The sequence below is a fragment of the Syngnathoides biaculeatus genome, chromosome 8 (genome assembly GCF_019802595.1).
Source record: "Syngnathoides biaculeatus isolate LvHL_M chromosome 8, ASM1980259v1, whole genome shotgun sequence".
Lineage (NCBI taxonomy): Eukaryota > Metazoa > Chordata > Actinopteri > Syngnathiformes > Syngnathidae > Syngnathoides > Syngnathoides biaculeatus.
In genome coordinates this window covers 13,105,417-13,122,452 of record NC_084647.1, presented here as the reverse complement: position 1 = coordinate 13,122,452, position 17,036 = coordinate 13,105,417, and the positions used below count along the sequence as shown (strand labels likewise).

General features: G+C 40.9%; 1 protein-coding gene across 7 annotated transcripts in view; it reads right to left on the bottom strand.

Annotated features, from left to right (window-relative positions):
• kirrel3b (kirre like nephrin family adhesion molecule 3b) overlaps window positions 1-17,036 on the bottom strand; it is a 236,371-nt gene that overhangs the window by 84,769 nt on the left and 134,566 nt on the right. Inside the window, exon 1 of one of the 7 annotated variants that reach the window (XM_061826869.1) lies at window positions 9,607-9,661. The exons of 5 other annotated variants lie outside the window; for them this stretch is intronic. The gene's annotated coding sequence lies outside the window, so the exon portion shown is untranslated. One more of the 7 variants, XM_061826868.1, reaches the window with a different exon arrangement.

Here is a 17,036-nt window from a genome sequence, read left to right as displayed (position 1 = left end):
GATGAATCCACCACTTAGCCTTGATTTGGAGGAGCGCCTCGCCACCGCCAAAGTGCCAGGTTAAATCACAAGTGACAGGGCCCAGCCATGCCCATTACACAAAGTGCCTTTACCATTAATGCATGTAAACGTAGCATATATGATGTGTGTCTTATCTGTTATCAAGTGAGCTGAGATTACATTTTTGGACTGTCGCTGTGGAATTAGGCCTACAATTGTATGTTCATGGTGAACATCTAAAGGATGGGTTCCCAACTGCAGGTGGTTATGATACATAAAGGGATATAAAACTTGGATTTCTTGATAGAAACATTGACAATTTTAATTTAGGGACACCAGTTAGAATTACAAAGATGGAGGCACACACTGGAAAGGAGAGGAATGAAGATTAACTGAAGTAAAACAGAATATATGTGGATGAATGTGAGGGGCGGAGGAGAAAGAGTGAAGCTCCAGGGAGAAGAGATGGCGATGGTGGGTGACTTCAAATACTTGGGGTCAACAATGGAGAACAACGGCGAGTGTGGTAAGGAAGTGAAGAAACGGGTCCAAGCGGGGTGGAACAGTTGGTGGAAGGTGTCTGGTCTTCTATGTGATAGAAGAGTCTCCACTAGGATGAAGGGCAAAGTTTATAAAACAGTGGTGAGAGCGGCCATGATGTACGGATTAGACACGGAGGCATTGAAGAAACAACAGGAAGTAGAACTGGAGGTGGCAGAAATGAAGATGTTGGGGTTCTCGCTTGGAGTGAGCAGGTTGGATAGGAATAGAAATGAGCTCATTAGAGGGACAGGCAAAGTTGGATGTTTTAGAGACAAGGTTTGAGACAGCAGAGTTAGATGGTTTCAACATGTCGAGGGGCGAGAGAGTGAGTATATTGGTAGAATGGTGCTGATGATGGAGCTGCCATGCAAAAGAGCGAGAGGAAGACATGAGGACATTGGGTGTTAGTGAGGAAGATGCACGAGATAGGATTAGATGGAAAAATATGACATGCTGTGGCGACCCCTAACGGGACAAGCTGAAAGGAAAAGAAGAAGAAGTGCTAATGAAATGCAAAATGTTGGTCTGTTGCAAAATAGCGTGAGTGCCATAGGCAAAATTTTATAGCACCATCCTCCACTGGCGATTTACACACGCATACAAAAAAAAAATCCAATAGCATTATTTTTTACACTAAAAGGGGCTGTCATCCATTGAACTTTGGATTTCCCTGCAGGATACAAGAATAGCCCAGAGTTTCTCGTCAATATGAACTGCCTCCACCCTCAACGATCTTTTGCATGAGAATGCGCCAAAGGTTCTCAGCAGGGTTGCGATAAAGGGTAGAAGGGGTCACACAACATGACTTTCTCTCCTTCAATATCCATAGCAGGAAACGATGCAACGGTATACCTCACAGCATGATCATGATTGCCGTGCAGGCCTGCATTGTGCAGATGGATGGAGTAGTGGATGGTTGGTGGAAGTCCACCATATCCCAGCGAGGTTGCAATAACAGCAAAGGGGTGGGGAACTGGCAAACTCATGTACGGTATTTGGGTGGAAACATGCTGCCGAGATAACTTGCCAGTTCCTTTAAGGTCTCTGAAGGTATGACTTCTGAAAAATATTAGCACTTTCGGACTGACCACTTTATTCCATACCAAAGAAGAACCTTAATATCATGAACAAATCATCTACCTCAAAGTCCAAAAAGTCTTATGAATGTAGGAATTGCCAAGCTGCTATCATATCAGGGGTCCTATGTCATAAAGTAACTGGACTTGTTATGAAGTTTTTCCATTGAAATAGCTTTTGATTCCAGTATGACTGCCTGATGTTCAAAATTCAATATGACTATTTTCAGTTCTAATTTTGTGCATAATAACTTGGAACGGTACATTTAGAGCAGCTCCAGTTTTGGATTATTTACCGTCTTTTTACACACAATTCTGGTTGGTTAGAATAAGTTGCAATGGAATTTTTCTAAAATATAAATGCCTTTACACAAATTCCTCTTTGGTGTCAAGTCTTTACAGTGCATCATTACTTCGACTTCCCTCAAAAAAAGTCTATTCACTGGAAATCTTTGTGTATTTATTAGGCATAACACCACCACCTCACAAATGCTGCCTCACTGAGTCCCGGTAACAGCTCAGGGGAGGCTTACTGAGCCGTTGTGTCATTTCCAAAGGCTGATGGAGGGATTCAATGCAAGACCTCAGACAGTCATATTTTCCTCCTGCGTCGGCCAAATCAATTTAGGTTACATGTCAAGAATGTGATAAAACCTCTGAGAGGTTACATTTCTCTGTTTCCACACAGCGGCAGAAAGAAAAGGAAGGGGGACTATTTCACTTAACACCTGTCTTGTTAGTAAGTTGTAAATTGTCAGCAGATCCCCACATAAACACAGGTAGGTAATGGTGAAGATCATAAATGTTGAATATACCCGGATTTATTTTGCCATTTGTACATGCCATGTCTGCTGCATTAGTCCAATGTGTGCAGTGATGAGGAAGGCTCCCCTTATGGCTTCAGGACCCGTCAGACGGTGCGATGTCGTCAGAATAAGGCATTATCAAGGTGAGGAAGATAGCGGTGACGTGAAATAAGAGCCACAGGTCTGAACTACATTACGGCACACCTCTGCTAAAAGGACACCATGAAAAACAAGAATGAAGAGAAGTATTTTTGTCTGTGAGGCACCATCCTCCCAACAGAGAATGAATTTTACATTATTTTATTTTTTAATTTTATTTTTTTTCACCTGTCCTGTTCAGCTGCATGGCCATGCAGAATAATGGATCCATACGTCTTTTGCGCTGGAGCAGTTTCATTGTGTAAAGAAGTCAACCGGAATTCCCACACAAAGCAAGTGAGAAACCAGCGACGATCATGGCAGAGCACCCAGAGAGAGCGAGAAGAGGACAACACGGGGAGCAGAAGCATGCCCCCCCACCCCCACCCAACTATACACTCCACTTTTAAGTGCATATGAGGCAGCAAGTAGGTCCTAACTCCTGCAATTTTACTCGAATCACCCAAAAAGCCTTTCTTTTGATTTGTCCTTAAATGATTTCTAGGAGAGGTGTACGCAATGTCTCTTAAGCGCTGAAATCGAGTGGGACACGAGTCTGCATTTTTAAAACACACATGGGACTTTTATAACAGGGAAGTAGACCGGATGAGATTGACCGCCCCCACATTCTGTACATCACGGACGAGCCCCGACTTAAAAGCACAGGAGCATATCCTCAGTTCCTCTCACAGAATTCCACTTTACAGCAGTACATCATCAAGCTCCCGACAGCCCATAGCACACTGTATTCCCCTCAAGCCCCGATACTCAACATCCCCCAGCAGCCTTGGGTGTGCTTTCTCACTTTCTGTCACCTCGTACACAACACCCCTTTTCATGGACATCTCACAAATCAATTGCATTCCAAAGTAGCACTTTACATCCGACCAGAGGACATAAAATTGCATCTGCCTTCAAACAAATAAATGGGGGATCAAAAAAAAAAAAAGGTCTAAAAATGATGTAAAAGTGAGACCTGACAGAGAACTAATCTTGACATATTTTATGCCATTTAGAATACATTAGCAAATGCCATAAAAGTGCACAGCTGCGGGAGACGCAGTAGTCATAGGATTTAGGCCGACTTAGGACGGTAATAAAAATGGGAGGGTAATGATAGCAAAATGGTTGCCAGAAATAATGTGGGCAAAAGGCCTGGAAACTAAGTGAAAGAAAAAACTTCAACAATTTGCAAATTTGTTTTCTCAACAGTCATTTGTCAAATGACTTCGGCTAAATGGAAATTAACTCATCTTCTTCAGTAGGGCATCAAGGGACACAAATCATCCTCTTGGCACTAAATTAAAACATTTTGTTTACAGGCAAATGAATATAAATTTGAGGAACTTCACAAAAAAAAAATCTTGATCTCTGTGGAGGAGCAGAGTGGATGAGTAATAGCCAATAGTTCTGTTGCCGGTTCACATCAGGAAGGTCCTGAAGATGTTTTCACAGCGCTTTGACCAACCAGTTTGTGCCAACAATCAAAAAACAACTATAGGTAAGTAGTTGTTTTTTTCTCATATTTATCACTTGTGTGATTGGAAACTAGCATGGGATTCTATATCCGATGAAGTAAGATATTTTGCGCTCTGTAATTTCCACAGCAATATTTACTTTCCGAGACACACCGTAACTATGATGTAGCCTGTAACAACATTGACAAAAAAAAAAAAAAAAATCAATTTTTATTTGGAGCAAGTCTTTAAGTCAACCTACAGGGCCCATGGTAATGGGTAACTTGACCCTCTGAGCTCGTGCAAAATCACTTAGCTGAAATTTGTGTTGGTGGCATAGCCAAGATGGACTGAAAGGATCTTGTAAATTGTTCATTGATGGAGAATCAGAGAGCCAACAGAGAATTCTTTGTCGGATCACAGGAGAGGCTTGATGCGGAGGCTCAGGTACCTCTAATCTCAGGTTAATGTCTCCTGGAACTCCTACTCTCCCCTGGTGCACTTCACCACATCCAACTCAGCAGTCTAGTTGCTTGACTGTGCAGCCATAAAAAAGAGCCCAATTCAAGACGGCTCATCTGCCTTTTTTTTTCAACCCTAGCTTGAACCCCTTTCTTTTAGTGCCAACAGCGACGCCTGAGGCCATGATTCGGATCCCAGTGGTGTAAGAGCTTTGAACCCCCATGCTGTTCCCGTGTTACCTCCACAACCCTTGCAAAAAATATTGTTACCTTGTGCAAATTCTTTCTGATTTCCTATCACTTGTCTGTCATGAATGAATTGCCTGTGCAGGGAAATAACCTTTGCATGTTTTGCTCAAATGACATGTTTTAAAACTATTCAGGTTTAGCTGTGCACGGGCTGCTATATGGTGAACTTTTACTGAAAGTGCTCTAAATGTTGTTTTCAGACTAAAGTCGGGGTTTTTGGCTGGAAGTCTGCAGCTTTGTAGTTTGATGATTGAAGTCTATGGTCTTTAGATGAGGTAGTGACAGGCTTCACACTCACCCAGTTTTATTGAAATCATGCGCGATTGGATATCTGTCTTTTATCCTTCTTACGAAAATATTCTCCAGTATACATGTATAAAATAATATTAGTTTAAAAATTGTTGTTATCAAAGCAGGCGATCAAGAGATTCCCACCTGCTCCCAGCAATGTTTGTGGCTGAAAGTTTCTGCTGACTAGAGCTGCAGTCATTGTTTGCTTTTACTGGACAGTTCGAGTGTCTTCCTACAATTTTTTTTATTTTATTTTTTATTTTTTGCCTGGTCACTGAACTGCACTCTTTTTTTAAGATAAGGAAGGAAGGCCCCTGAACAAGCATATGTTGAGCACTGTCTTTAAAACCCACAAACATGCAGATGTGCTGTACGAGATGACCCGCCATGCATGGTGAAATGCATTGGCTCTGTTTTTGTAATAGATTGAAATACTGTTAGGCTATTAAAGGTCAGGTTAGGTGAGATTCTCTCTTTGGCTTGACAGTCTGACCTTTAAGAAACTCGTCCTCATGGTGTAAAATTCCCGCTGTTGTTATCCAGACCATGTTGTAGTACGTTCATTGCTAAGAGACACTAACTATTTATAATGGACTCATTTAGAAATATCACTTGGTTAGTCTCGGGGAACTGAGCAGCATTAATTGGCAAATTAACTGAAAACACCCCATTAGAATTTCTTCAAATCGGAAAGAAGACCACTGCGAAAAGTATTATCTTTTGGGTTTTGATAAGTGCATGAACTGTGTATATGTGTACTGTTTTCACAGCGAAATAATCACACTGCACAGGCTTTTCTGTGAAATCCTTACTAAATTATAATAAGTCAGACAAGCAGAAGGCTATTAGCGATAAAGAGAAGTGTGGGCAGTTTTGAATCTTCCAGCATGACATCTCTGCTGAGAGGCAGTTAAAAGTCCAACCCAAAACATATTTTTATTTTCATGTAGTCTGCTGACGTTCCTCTGCTTTTTCTCTGTATCTTATTTCACAGTTTTTGTTTCCCATGAACGTCCCGAGCACACCACAGACACCAAGGACACCGTGCAAAATAGTAATCTTTTTGCCTTTGTTTGGGGAATTTAGTTTTCAATTTCAAAATACTGTGGCTGCATAAAAGGTGCAAAGTACAGATTTATGATGTCAACTGCAAAATATACGTATTGTACACACAGACTTTTCCTGAACGCAAAAGTACTAACCTGAATAATAGTATGGTTTGAATTACCCCCGCTAAAAATGTCCCACCCAACATCGTACCAGTATGCTTCATCATCCACTTGTACGTGGATCTAACCCAATTCATAGAGCTCAAGTTTAAATATAGCTCAACACAGAAAGGAAAGAGAATGATTCCAAAAGTATCCAAAAATGTGAAAGATCAACCTCATCTCTAAGAATATACTAGACCATGACGTTCTCAACCAATGTAAAGATGATGTGCCAAACAGTGACTTCAATGTCACCATCTTTCCAGTCTTAATCCTGTTACAGATGCATTTATTGATCAGTGTTAATCCTCTAAATGGCTGTGTGCGTAATAATATAAAATACACACACAGACACACACACAAAAGTCATTTTTTGTCTTTGGAGGCGTGTTTGCTTGCGTGTGTTCTTCGATTTGAAGGTTGTTTGTCACACTGAGTGACAGACAAAAACAAACCTTGAGAAGTTGGAATAATTTAGAGCCTATCTGACTACACTGGCATGTGTGCACAGAGAAATCCAGCACACCTACTGCTTCTGGAAGTCTTGTATTATTGAGGTGTTTTTGAAAGAAAGCATTTGACAAATCCATTCATCCATTTTCTGAGCCGCTTATCCTCATGAGGGAAATGGGAGTGCTGGAGCTAATCCGAGCTGTCATCGGGCAGGACAGGGGGTACATCCTGAACTGGTTGCCAGTCAATCACAGGGCACGTGGAGTCAGACAACAGTTACATTCACAATAAAACCTAAGGGTAATTTAGAGTCTCCAATTAATGCATATTTTTGGGATGGGGAAGGAAACCGGAGTGCCCGTCGAAAACCCATGCAGGCGGATGGAGAACATCGAGCTCGACACAGGCGGGGCTGGGATTTGAACACCGGTCCTCACAACAGTGAGGCCAATGCATTACAACTGTGCTTCTGTGCATATTGTATTGCATTGTATTGTATAGAGAAGGCCAGCTCTTGGCATTATGAATCAAAATTGTGCCTTATAAAATTGAACATTTCATCTGCAGCCATTAGCGTCACACAGATTTTTCCTGTGTTCTTCCTCCCAACCTTCTTAAAGTTCTTCTCAAAAATTCATACCAGCATGTTTCTTTTTTTTATTGTCACGATCTCAAGGATGAGGAGGATTTAAGGAAAAAGAAAATATCATAACAATAACAATCCAGTGACCCTCACTTGATGCTCGAAGCCTGCTAATGAGCCCTCAGGAAACTGGCTATATTTTTTGTGATCGTTCCAATTGAGCCTTGACCCGAGGCCCTGCAAATCAAAGACCCACAGAAAAACGGAGATCTTGAGTCTGCTCATTATTTACTAGACATTTAGCAGGGAAGCGTGATTAAAATCTACCTAATGAAATTGCAATGAGAAGAGTCATAGTGTCATGGAGATATATGGGTGATTTTTTTTTTTTTTCTTCATGTAGCGTTGCACTGTTACAGAGATGAAGGTCACAGCGGGCAATTAAATAAATATGCAAAGGCAAACAAGTTGATAATGAGATGTTTTCACAAAAACTGAAAAATAATCATGACACTAAGTTAATATTATTTAATTTGTGCTCATATACACTCCGGCGATCCTTGTGAGGATAACCGTCTTGGAAAATGGTTGGATTATTGGGTCATGGCCAGTGAGGGTGTTAGCTGGAACAGGCTCCAGCTGACATGTGATCCTGGCAATCAAAAATAAAAAATAAAAATGGATATTTGTTCTTCATGAAAAGAAGAATGATGAAAGAGGGACTCAGTTAGACAAGTATTTCACCACCAGGCAACCCCTAAGGTCAAGAGTGGCATGCTACATTGAACTATTCGAGGCATCACGCATTAACCAAGCATGCCGATGTGCATCCAGTGGAACCAAGTGATATGCAAAGGGGAAAATCTGTTTCGCTATAATTAATACTAAACCCTTCCTCTACACCACATGGGTGGATGATACACAAAGTATTCTCTATCCGCTTTCTTCACACTCACAAGACCATCCGTCATTTTGCCTCGTGTTTAGTTGCACCAGACAAGGACGAGGGATTTAGAACGAAATCATAAAGGACACTTAAATTGCTTTTATATGGAAGAGGGAATCCCATATATCACAGCTCATTGTGTGTGTTCATTTCCAGGAAATAGCTCGAGTCTTACGTTATAATAAATAGCTGGGCTTGCTGACTATCTTTTTGTCTCCAGCTCATAACCACAACGGATGTAGAAAGATGGTCGCAAGCTCTAATGCCCTTAACTGTATTATGCTTCTGATTAGGACACAATTCATATGGAAATATTCATTCCATCCATAATCCTAAACAAAACATATTTTGCTCTTGCTGAAGATATTCATAATCCTCCCGAAATGCAAGGAGAAATGATCAAGAACGTGACTGTTTAGTGTCTATCAGAGTCGCGCTATTGACTAACATCCCATGTGCTCGTCTTCCATTATAGCCGACTGAACTCTAAGACGTTTGTTTTTCTCCGCACCGGGGTTATAGTAGTTTTTGGATTTTCCATTAAAATTAATTATTTCATTTTGACTTTTTTCCCCCAAAATCCATTAGTTTTAATTAGTTTTTGGAGCAGATTTATTAGTTTTTATTAATTCAAAAATTATTTGTTTTTATCAGTTTTACTTTTAATTTTGATTTGTTTCTTTTTCAAATTCAGAATATTTTTCCAGTGTGAGATGAAAAAAGAGACCACAAAAGTATAGTGTAATATTAAAACCACAAATTTAATAATTTTTTTAAAATAATTTACTAACTGATGAAGAACCGTTCCCAAATCAAAAACAGTACCTGCATTTGATCTGGAGTCCACAGAATTTAGACCGAGTGCAGTTCATAACATTACTTATAAGGAGATAGAGATATTGCAAGGCCCATAAAACCATGCAAATGACGCCTGCTGTACTACAGCATTTTTAAAAATGTGTTTATGTTTAAGTCACACATGAAAAAAAAAATCAAGTTCTCATTTGCCTTCCCTTGTTGCTAAGTTGCAAACTTCTCAAGGGGACTTTCAGATATGTTGGTTTGACAAATGGATAGAATCAATCACCCTGATTTTGCCTCCCGTATTGAAAGTGTATCCAGCCTGTTTTTTTGTTGAGTCCGTGATTATTGACACAAAGCTTTTCAAGTTTAGCTGCCGTTGCCCAAGAAGTCACGTGAAAATATTCCAATATTGCAGTTATTTCGATTACTTGCTGTGTCAGCACGAGAAACTCCTTGTCTGGTTTCACATTTGCCTTTTGTGCCGGGAAACAGCAGGGTTTGGAGCTTTTCGGCAGTTGTCCATTTCTCTGAAGGCCACTTTATAGTCCCGTGATCACGCGTTCGACGGTCACGTGACTTCTACATTACCCGTGAAGAATCTCTGCGTAGCTTTTGCGTAGCCTGCCGCACACAGGTCAGCCAAAGTTGCTGTTTAGGTAAAGCTACAGAGCACATCAATCGTGATTGGCCTGTTTTAGTCACATGATTTGTTCTTTGTGATGGAAAGGAAAGTAAAACCGGCTACCGGAAATGACCAAAATGTGCTGAGGAAACTCCGTGCTGTCGTCCATACCAATACCAACCGTAGTGACACCTCTGACTGGGAGAATAATTGCATCGCATTTTCAAAACTGTGTGCGGTGTGTGTGCTCGAGTAAGGGAAAGTGTGTGTGGTAGTGCTGCACGTCCGAATAGAAAGAGGCCTAGAGTTTTCCCCAAAAGACTAATAACCGACGTCAGTCACTCACATCTGAAAAAAAATGTATGGGTGTGGTCAGTCATGCCCGCAGGTATAAAAGTTACAGGTGTGGTCCACCAGTCATGCCCGCAGATATAAAGTTGTGTGTGTGTGTGTTCTGTTTGTAATTATGAGTGCACCCCTTTAGGAGCGGAGGGGGGCGGTGTTAGGTAAACTAGGAAGTAGAAGTAGGCTGAGCAACAGCTTTGTTAGACATCGTGCTTTCATGTTGAAAAAAAAGAGGTGAGGCTGTGGTTCACTGCACTGGATTGGTTTTCATATGAGCTGAGAGTGTGTAACAAGTACAGGTTAGATGGAACACTGGTCAAGACTACACAAAATAGGTGATGTCTTTCAATATATGTATTTCTACTCAAATTTTACGCACGTGATTTTTCGTGCTCGACTGTGCCGATTTGCAAGTGCGACGGCACGCGGGTGCATACGCGGCCGTCAAATCACAGTGACTGCAACGTGCATGTTCCGCGAAGGTGCAAGCTAGTCTTCTTTGTTTCCATTTGCAACGCAAAGCAACAAAAAAAAAAGTTTGGGCATAAAAGTTCACTTCACGGCAAAACTTGGGCTTGATCTGGCGAGCAGTCAAGATGACGATGCTGCCCGACGGCTTTGATTCCGAAAGGATCGTTAGACCTTCCTTACGTATATGTTCTGTACCTATTTTTTTTTAATAAATAGATTTTAAATCAATGCTGGAAGATCATGGATGAAATTGAAAGACAAAGATGGAAACAAATTATATTTTCCATAATTATAATTGATTTTTAGGTATTTTTTTTTCAACAAAAAAATTTGTTTTAGTTGAATTTTTTTAAAACACGCTTTTATTTCATTTATGATTTTTTTTGTCAAGTTTGGGACATTTTGTTCATTTTCTATTACTATAACAACCTTGCTGCACCCAGAGGGAATTTAATAAGACCGTAAATTATACATACTGTATATTTTATTTAATAAAAAAAAGGAAATGTGAAGTCGGTGCGTGACATAAACTCATCTCTGATTTTTAGTGACAATATGACTTGGCATTTTGTCAGGGGAACTCCATACTGATGAAAGAGTGCATGAATAAAGGATGTAGAGAGGATGTCATCCACTGACAAAGGAGTGGAAGAGACAGAATGGGAAAGAGAATGCATAAAGGGGAAGACAGAGAGCCAGGGAGAACTGTTTGGACACCTCTGGCTAGATTCCCTTACCCATTACAGAGTCTGGATCTGACTTCACGTGTCATTAGTGGCAATGTAAATCAGCAATTAGGTACACAAATGAAGACATGTCAGCTATTACCTGGAGCACACCAGGCGAGCAGACATGGCCACAGAGCATTCTAGCACAGCCAGGACACCTCATCAAACAGGGAGCCTGCATCCCACACATAGTTTTGTCTTGCCACGATTTGCACGTGCACACAAACACATGTATATGGCTCTAAAAAAAAAAAAAAAAAAAAATATGTAAAAGTGGAGGACATAAAGATGGCTGAAAAGAATAAGTTCCCATTGTCAGTATAATTCACATGTGCAAATAGATCTGACACCTGATTTACAATCAAGCTCTTTGAGTGCTGCGCTTGGTACATGGGCGTTAATGTTCTGTGCACCAGTGTTGGAGAGTACACTTAGAATACAATGGGCCCTCATTACGTTACCAAGCTGAGAGGAAGCAGTTAGAAGAGGTATGAAATTATACTTTACACTCGCACAGTACAGAAATAAATGTAATAACCAGAAAACCTCATCCTGCTAACGAGGAAGGGGTGTTTTGTGGGATAGGCACAAAGACAGAAGGCACGGATAAGCCCACAAGTAACAGTTGCATGCCTGTATCAGCGGTGAATAATTATGTCACTTCTCACACTTTTCCCATCCAAATATGTGGAGCGCACGCTCATACCGAGGCTCCCCCATGGCTAATGCAGCTGTTTGCTTTAATAACTTGCATTAGAGTAGGCACATCCCTGGAGGGTAGCAGTCCAAGATGAAGTAGAACGCCTCCATCTAACCGTGTCAAAGAATTTTTCAGCATCCTATAAATCCATCACTGTGCCAAACCAAGATTTGGACATAAAGGAAATTTAGGGCACCGAGTGTTCACATCTGATCTCGTCATGCTCTAATGCTGCGAAATTCTGCACAAGGTGAGTGTACAGAAATAGTTGTGATGTGCTTTTGTGTGTTCTTGATCTTAGCTGGAGTGCCTGCAGCTAAGTGGGGCCTTTATTTGGGTGGCTGCATAATTAGAACAACTCTAATGACAACACTTAAAGAGAATGGCACTCATTAGAACACAAAGCACTTACATGGACAAGTACAGTATTGGTAATTAGGAAAATGTTGAATCCAAATGATCAAAAGGGGGAACATGTCACATTATATCGTCCACCTGGATACATGGTCACCTTGTTCCATCCCTCACCCATCTAAAAAGTTTGGTGGAAATTGGTTTAGCAAAATTTCTCCATCACATCCTGATTAAAATAACTCTGCAAAGGTAAGTGTTGATAAACTTGTAGTTTTAGAAACACCGTTTCATCTTGTGAAAAATAAAAAGATCTTTTGTCATAAATTCATAAAGATTTTTTTCCAAGTGTGCTCTGTCTACCAGTACATAGTCCTATCCTATTAGTGTGACGAAGGTCTCCCTTTACAGTGTGCAGTCCAGGGGCGACCAGACTTTTTTATACCCAAAGATCTACTTTTCAAGCACTCAAGACCAGTCAATCCCGATCGACGCATTGAGCACCCCTGGCGTAGGCCTTAAATCACAGGTGTCAAACTCAAGACCCGCCACATGATTTTATGTGGCCCGCGAAGCCGAATCTAGTGTCAATTTCCATGATTCTTGTAAAAATCTGTACCAAAATTTCAAAATGTCATATATCACAAACGATAAAGTTGAGATATTACAAGCATTTTTGTGTTACCAAACGTAAATAGTTGGAAAACACATTACCCTTGATTTCTGATTCTAAAAGTAGTTCATAAATTGTTGATGTGAATATGATGAGATGATCAAATATTTTTGTTCCACAGTCATAACGGCCCTCTGAGGGAAACTGGAACAACAATGTGGCCCGTGGGAAAAATTAGTTTGACACCCCTGCCTTAAATTAATCTATACAGTGAATCTAATTACTATACTGTGAATGGCATATTTTTTGTAACATTTTTTAAAGCTAAAAGACTACACTTCCCATCATCTATCATGGTGGTGCACAAAGTGCATAAGCCAAACTCATAAATGCTCTGTTCATGTCCAAGCTAGAGGAATGCATGGAATGACTTCTCAAGAGATTTAAAAAAAAGTAGAGTAAAAAAAAAAAAGTTTGTTGATTACAGCCTCTCCCTCGAACACAGCAGATGCGCTCCATTTAGGTGGAAAGCTGGAAGGGCTGAAAGACGCTTGGGATACTTGAAAAGGATGAGGGTGGACGACCACCATCCTGCTGAAGGCTGCATTCGGTTCTCTGCATAGGAATGCATTTTTCAGGCCAAGCCTAGCAGCGAGCCCGAACACATGACAGGCGTGGCAAGCAGTATCCTGACTGGAATAGGAGGAGATGCCTTTAAGTTCTTTCATTAAGGCATGAGATGATACATCCTCAAAGTAAACTGACTATGTTGCTCTTCTGAGTCTTGCATAAACACAAGCTCAGCTGAGTAATCACTGAATGACTTTTTACCTTTGTCCATTCACTTCCGTGCTTTAAAACCTCGTGATTTTAGTATCTGGGGACATCCCAGTAGCTCTGCAGTATATTATGAGCTTCCGACTCTATAGCCAAAGTGTAGGATGGCTTAATATGACAGTACACGCTGCAACATAATCATCTTCAACCCTGGCAGCAAGAAGCAGACACAAAAGGGGTTAGCAAGATGAGCTTATGGACTGGCTGCTATCTACCACAAACCCCCTACTACTAAAACAGGGCTTTGTATGCTAATGAAACTCAGTGGATAAGCAATGGCAGTCAGGAGACAAATGTGTGGGGCATTAAATCATGCCACCCGTAGCATGGAAAAAACGATAATAATGGAGAACACTGAGACATGTCTGGTTATTGATGTGCCTTTTATGACATGCATATTCAAAAGTGAGAGACACTAATGTGTACCCCGTGGCACCACGAGAAGACACATTAGAGACAGCAAGTCACTGTTCATTTATTTACAAAAGGGTGGTGGGGGTGGGAAGGAAACGAGCTGTCGAAAAATACATATAGGATGATTTCTGAATCAAATTGTGTCACTTTATGAGCCCTGGAAAAATAAATTAAAGATAACTGCAAAATTAACATCCTCGGCAGGGTTGGCGTGTTCACTTTTAACGAATGACTAGAAGAGAGCACTTTTGGACGGAAGAAGAAATGAAGCACCGATCACTGTTTCTTGAAGGCAGAGTGCTTAAATTGCAGCAGTTTCTCTTCAGTCGCCCCTGGCCTGATTGTTGGAGAGTTTGGTTAGGGGAGCCTTGTGCCTCAGGTGCTGCCATGTCCTGTTGGGCTCAGATGGATCTAAGCCACCATTTGCACTGCTGGCAGCACTTTTCCTCCATATGCTGAGGAGCGGACAGGGACGTGCAGATGGCCTTGTGGTGGTGGTCAGAGAGATTACCCAGAGATTTTTTTTTTTTTTCGTTGCTTTGAATGGCATCGAGACAGACCTGGCAGCTTTAACAATTCCATGTCCCCCACCCCCACAAAAAAAGAAGAAAAACAACCTGATTGGCTACAGTGATGACTCTAGAATGTGTTGATTGTATTGTGGCAGAAAGATGACTCGTGGTCCTCAGAATTAGTTTTCATGGTTGCCATGCTGGATTTTTTATTTAATTGAAAGTTTCATAAATCACAGTGCCTCTCACGCCAAACTAGGGAAAATTTACAGGTATAAATGGATGTTTGGAATGATGGACTTCAACAGTTTGCAATGTAATAATCAAGGAAAGTGTATCAGGAAATACTTTGGGCAACTGCTAACATGATTGTTTTGATCATCTTTTTCACTGCTGTCATTTTACACGAAATTGTACAGTTAACAAAATCATTACTAAAACAATTTTCAGGAATTTAATGTGGATAAAGAAGCAGCTAGTAGATACACGCTCAATCCTAATGGTGTTGCTCTTCATCCTAGTAATTAGCAAACAAATTTCAATCAGTCCACGGTTTCGGAGAGACTCTCCAAATTGTTGTCAAATGACAACAACATGATGAATAAGTATATAATCATTCAAAATAGGACTTCAGCCTTAACAATATCACGTTATGGTGCGATGGAAACATCCATTTATCCATCCATTTTCTGAGCCACTAGTGTCACGGGAGTGCTGGAGCCTATCCCAGCGATTATCGATTATGCAGGAGGCGGGGTACACCTTTGAACTGATCTGCATCCAATCGCGGGGCACATAGTCAATAGTCGCACTCACAACCACTCGTAGGAACAATTTAGAGTCTCCAATGAATGCATGTTTTGGGGATGTGGGAGGAAACCGGAGTACCCAGAGAAAACCCATGCGGCCACGGGGAGAACATGCAAACTCAACACAGACAGGATTTGAAACGTGGTCCTCAGATCTGTGAGGCCAATGCTCTACAGCTGCACCACTCTGCCTCCAGGATGGAAATAAAATTAGCCAAATATGTTGTGGAAGCGATTCTCACTTGCTAACTGCATGGTGGATGATCTTAGTGTTTTGTGTCTCTTCTACCAACTATGCTGATGTCCATGATCATGATGGAGTAGACTTTACTCATCCTTAGAATTCCCCATCTTACTAATACGAAAACACACAACAGAAAGATTTCACTTGCTAATCAAAGACTGAGGTGATTTGTCTCCTCTCGCAACTTATATCACTACACCAGCGCCTGTCACTCATTTGCAGACATCCAGTCGCACAGAAAACAAGCATTTTTTATGTGTATTTTCCTCCATTCCCCAGTTGCACATTTTGACACTGAGCCCATTTTTTCCATTCTCTACCTCCTCCATATTTGAACTGCACAACCCAAAAATTCCCTAAGCTCCACCGGTAGGTTTTCAAGCAACACCCAGGTTGAGCAAGCACCAGACATCTGATCTCAAGACGCTGTAATGTTTCATAAACTTGTTTGTGTGCTTTTGGATGAGTGGTTGGAAGAAATAGAATGTCATTCAAAGCATATGAGTGGTCTCATAAGAGAGACAGGGTCAGGCTTAGCTCAGGAGCAGGCCATGCTTTTATAGACTTAACCTTTTGCTATGAATACAAGCCATCAACGTCTTTTGGCTGTCGCCGTCTAAGCATTCCTTTGCGTTTTCCATCAGATACAGTTGTCGGAAGTTCCGCAGTCTATCTATTTGTTCTGCCTTGCTTTAACACTTTACGCACTCTCTCATATTCTCCATGCATATTTTGTGAGCACACTGTGACAGAACGGGGAAGCATTGTTGGGTTTATGGACAAGTATGATCGGGCCGAACACTTAATGGGTAGGAAAGGGTGACAGTCAAATAAACGGGCTGGCTAATGGATTTTCAATACTCATTGTCACATCACACCAAGCTATCAGGTTGTGAGTATTTACACATCTGGGGACAAACAATAAAAACCCCGGACAAGACCGACAACATAACCACAGAAACATTCTGTTATCGAATCAAGTTAAGCCACGAACGCCAAATGAGTTTGGATTATGTCCCCAACAAGTTAAAGCAGCAATAATCAGCCGGTTTTTGTATGCTGATGACTTATCTGTTCACATAACACTGATTAAAGAATATAACTAATAATTGTATATCATGACTCCAGTTGAGAAATGAAGGCTGTGCAGTCAATAGTGTAATTGTTCATTGTTCTACTAAGATGTTAATACAAGATTAATTGTGCATCATATGTTCAATTGAGTCCTGTGACTCCCGTAGAAGCAAATACCATTCCACTGTCACTCTACACAGAAGAGTGAGAAATAGCTACAGGTGATTTCTTTGCCCCGCTTAAATCTGTTTTTGGGATTGTTGTATATATTTTTTCAATGTCTAACTATGATCTGCAT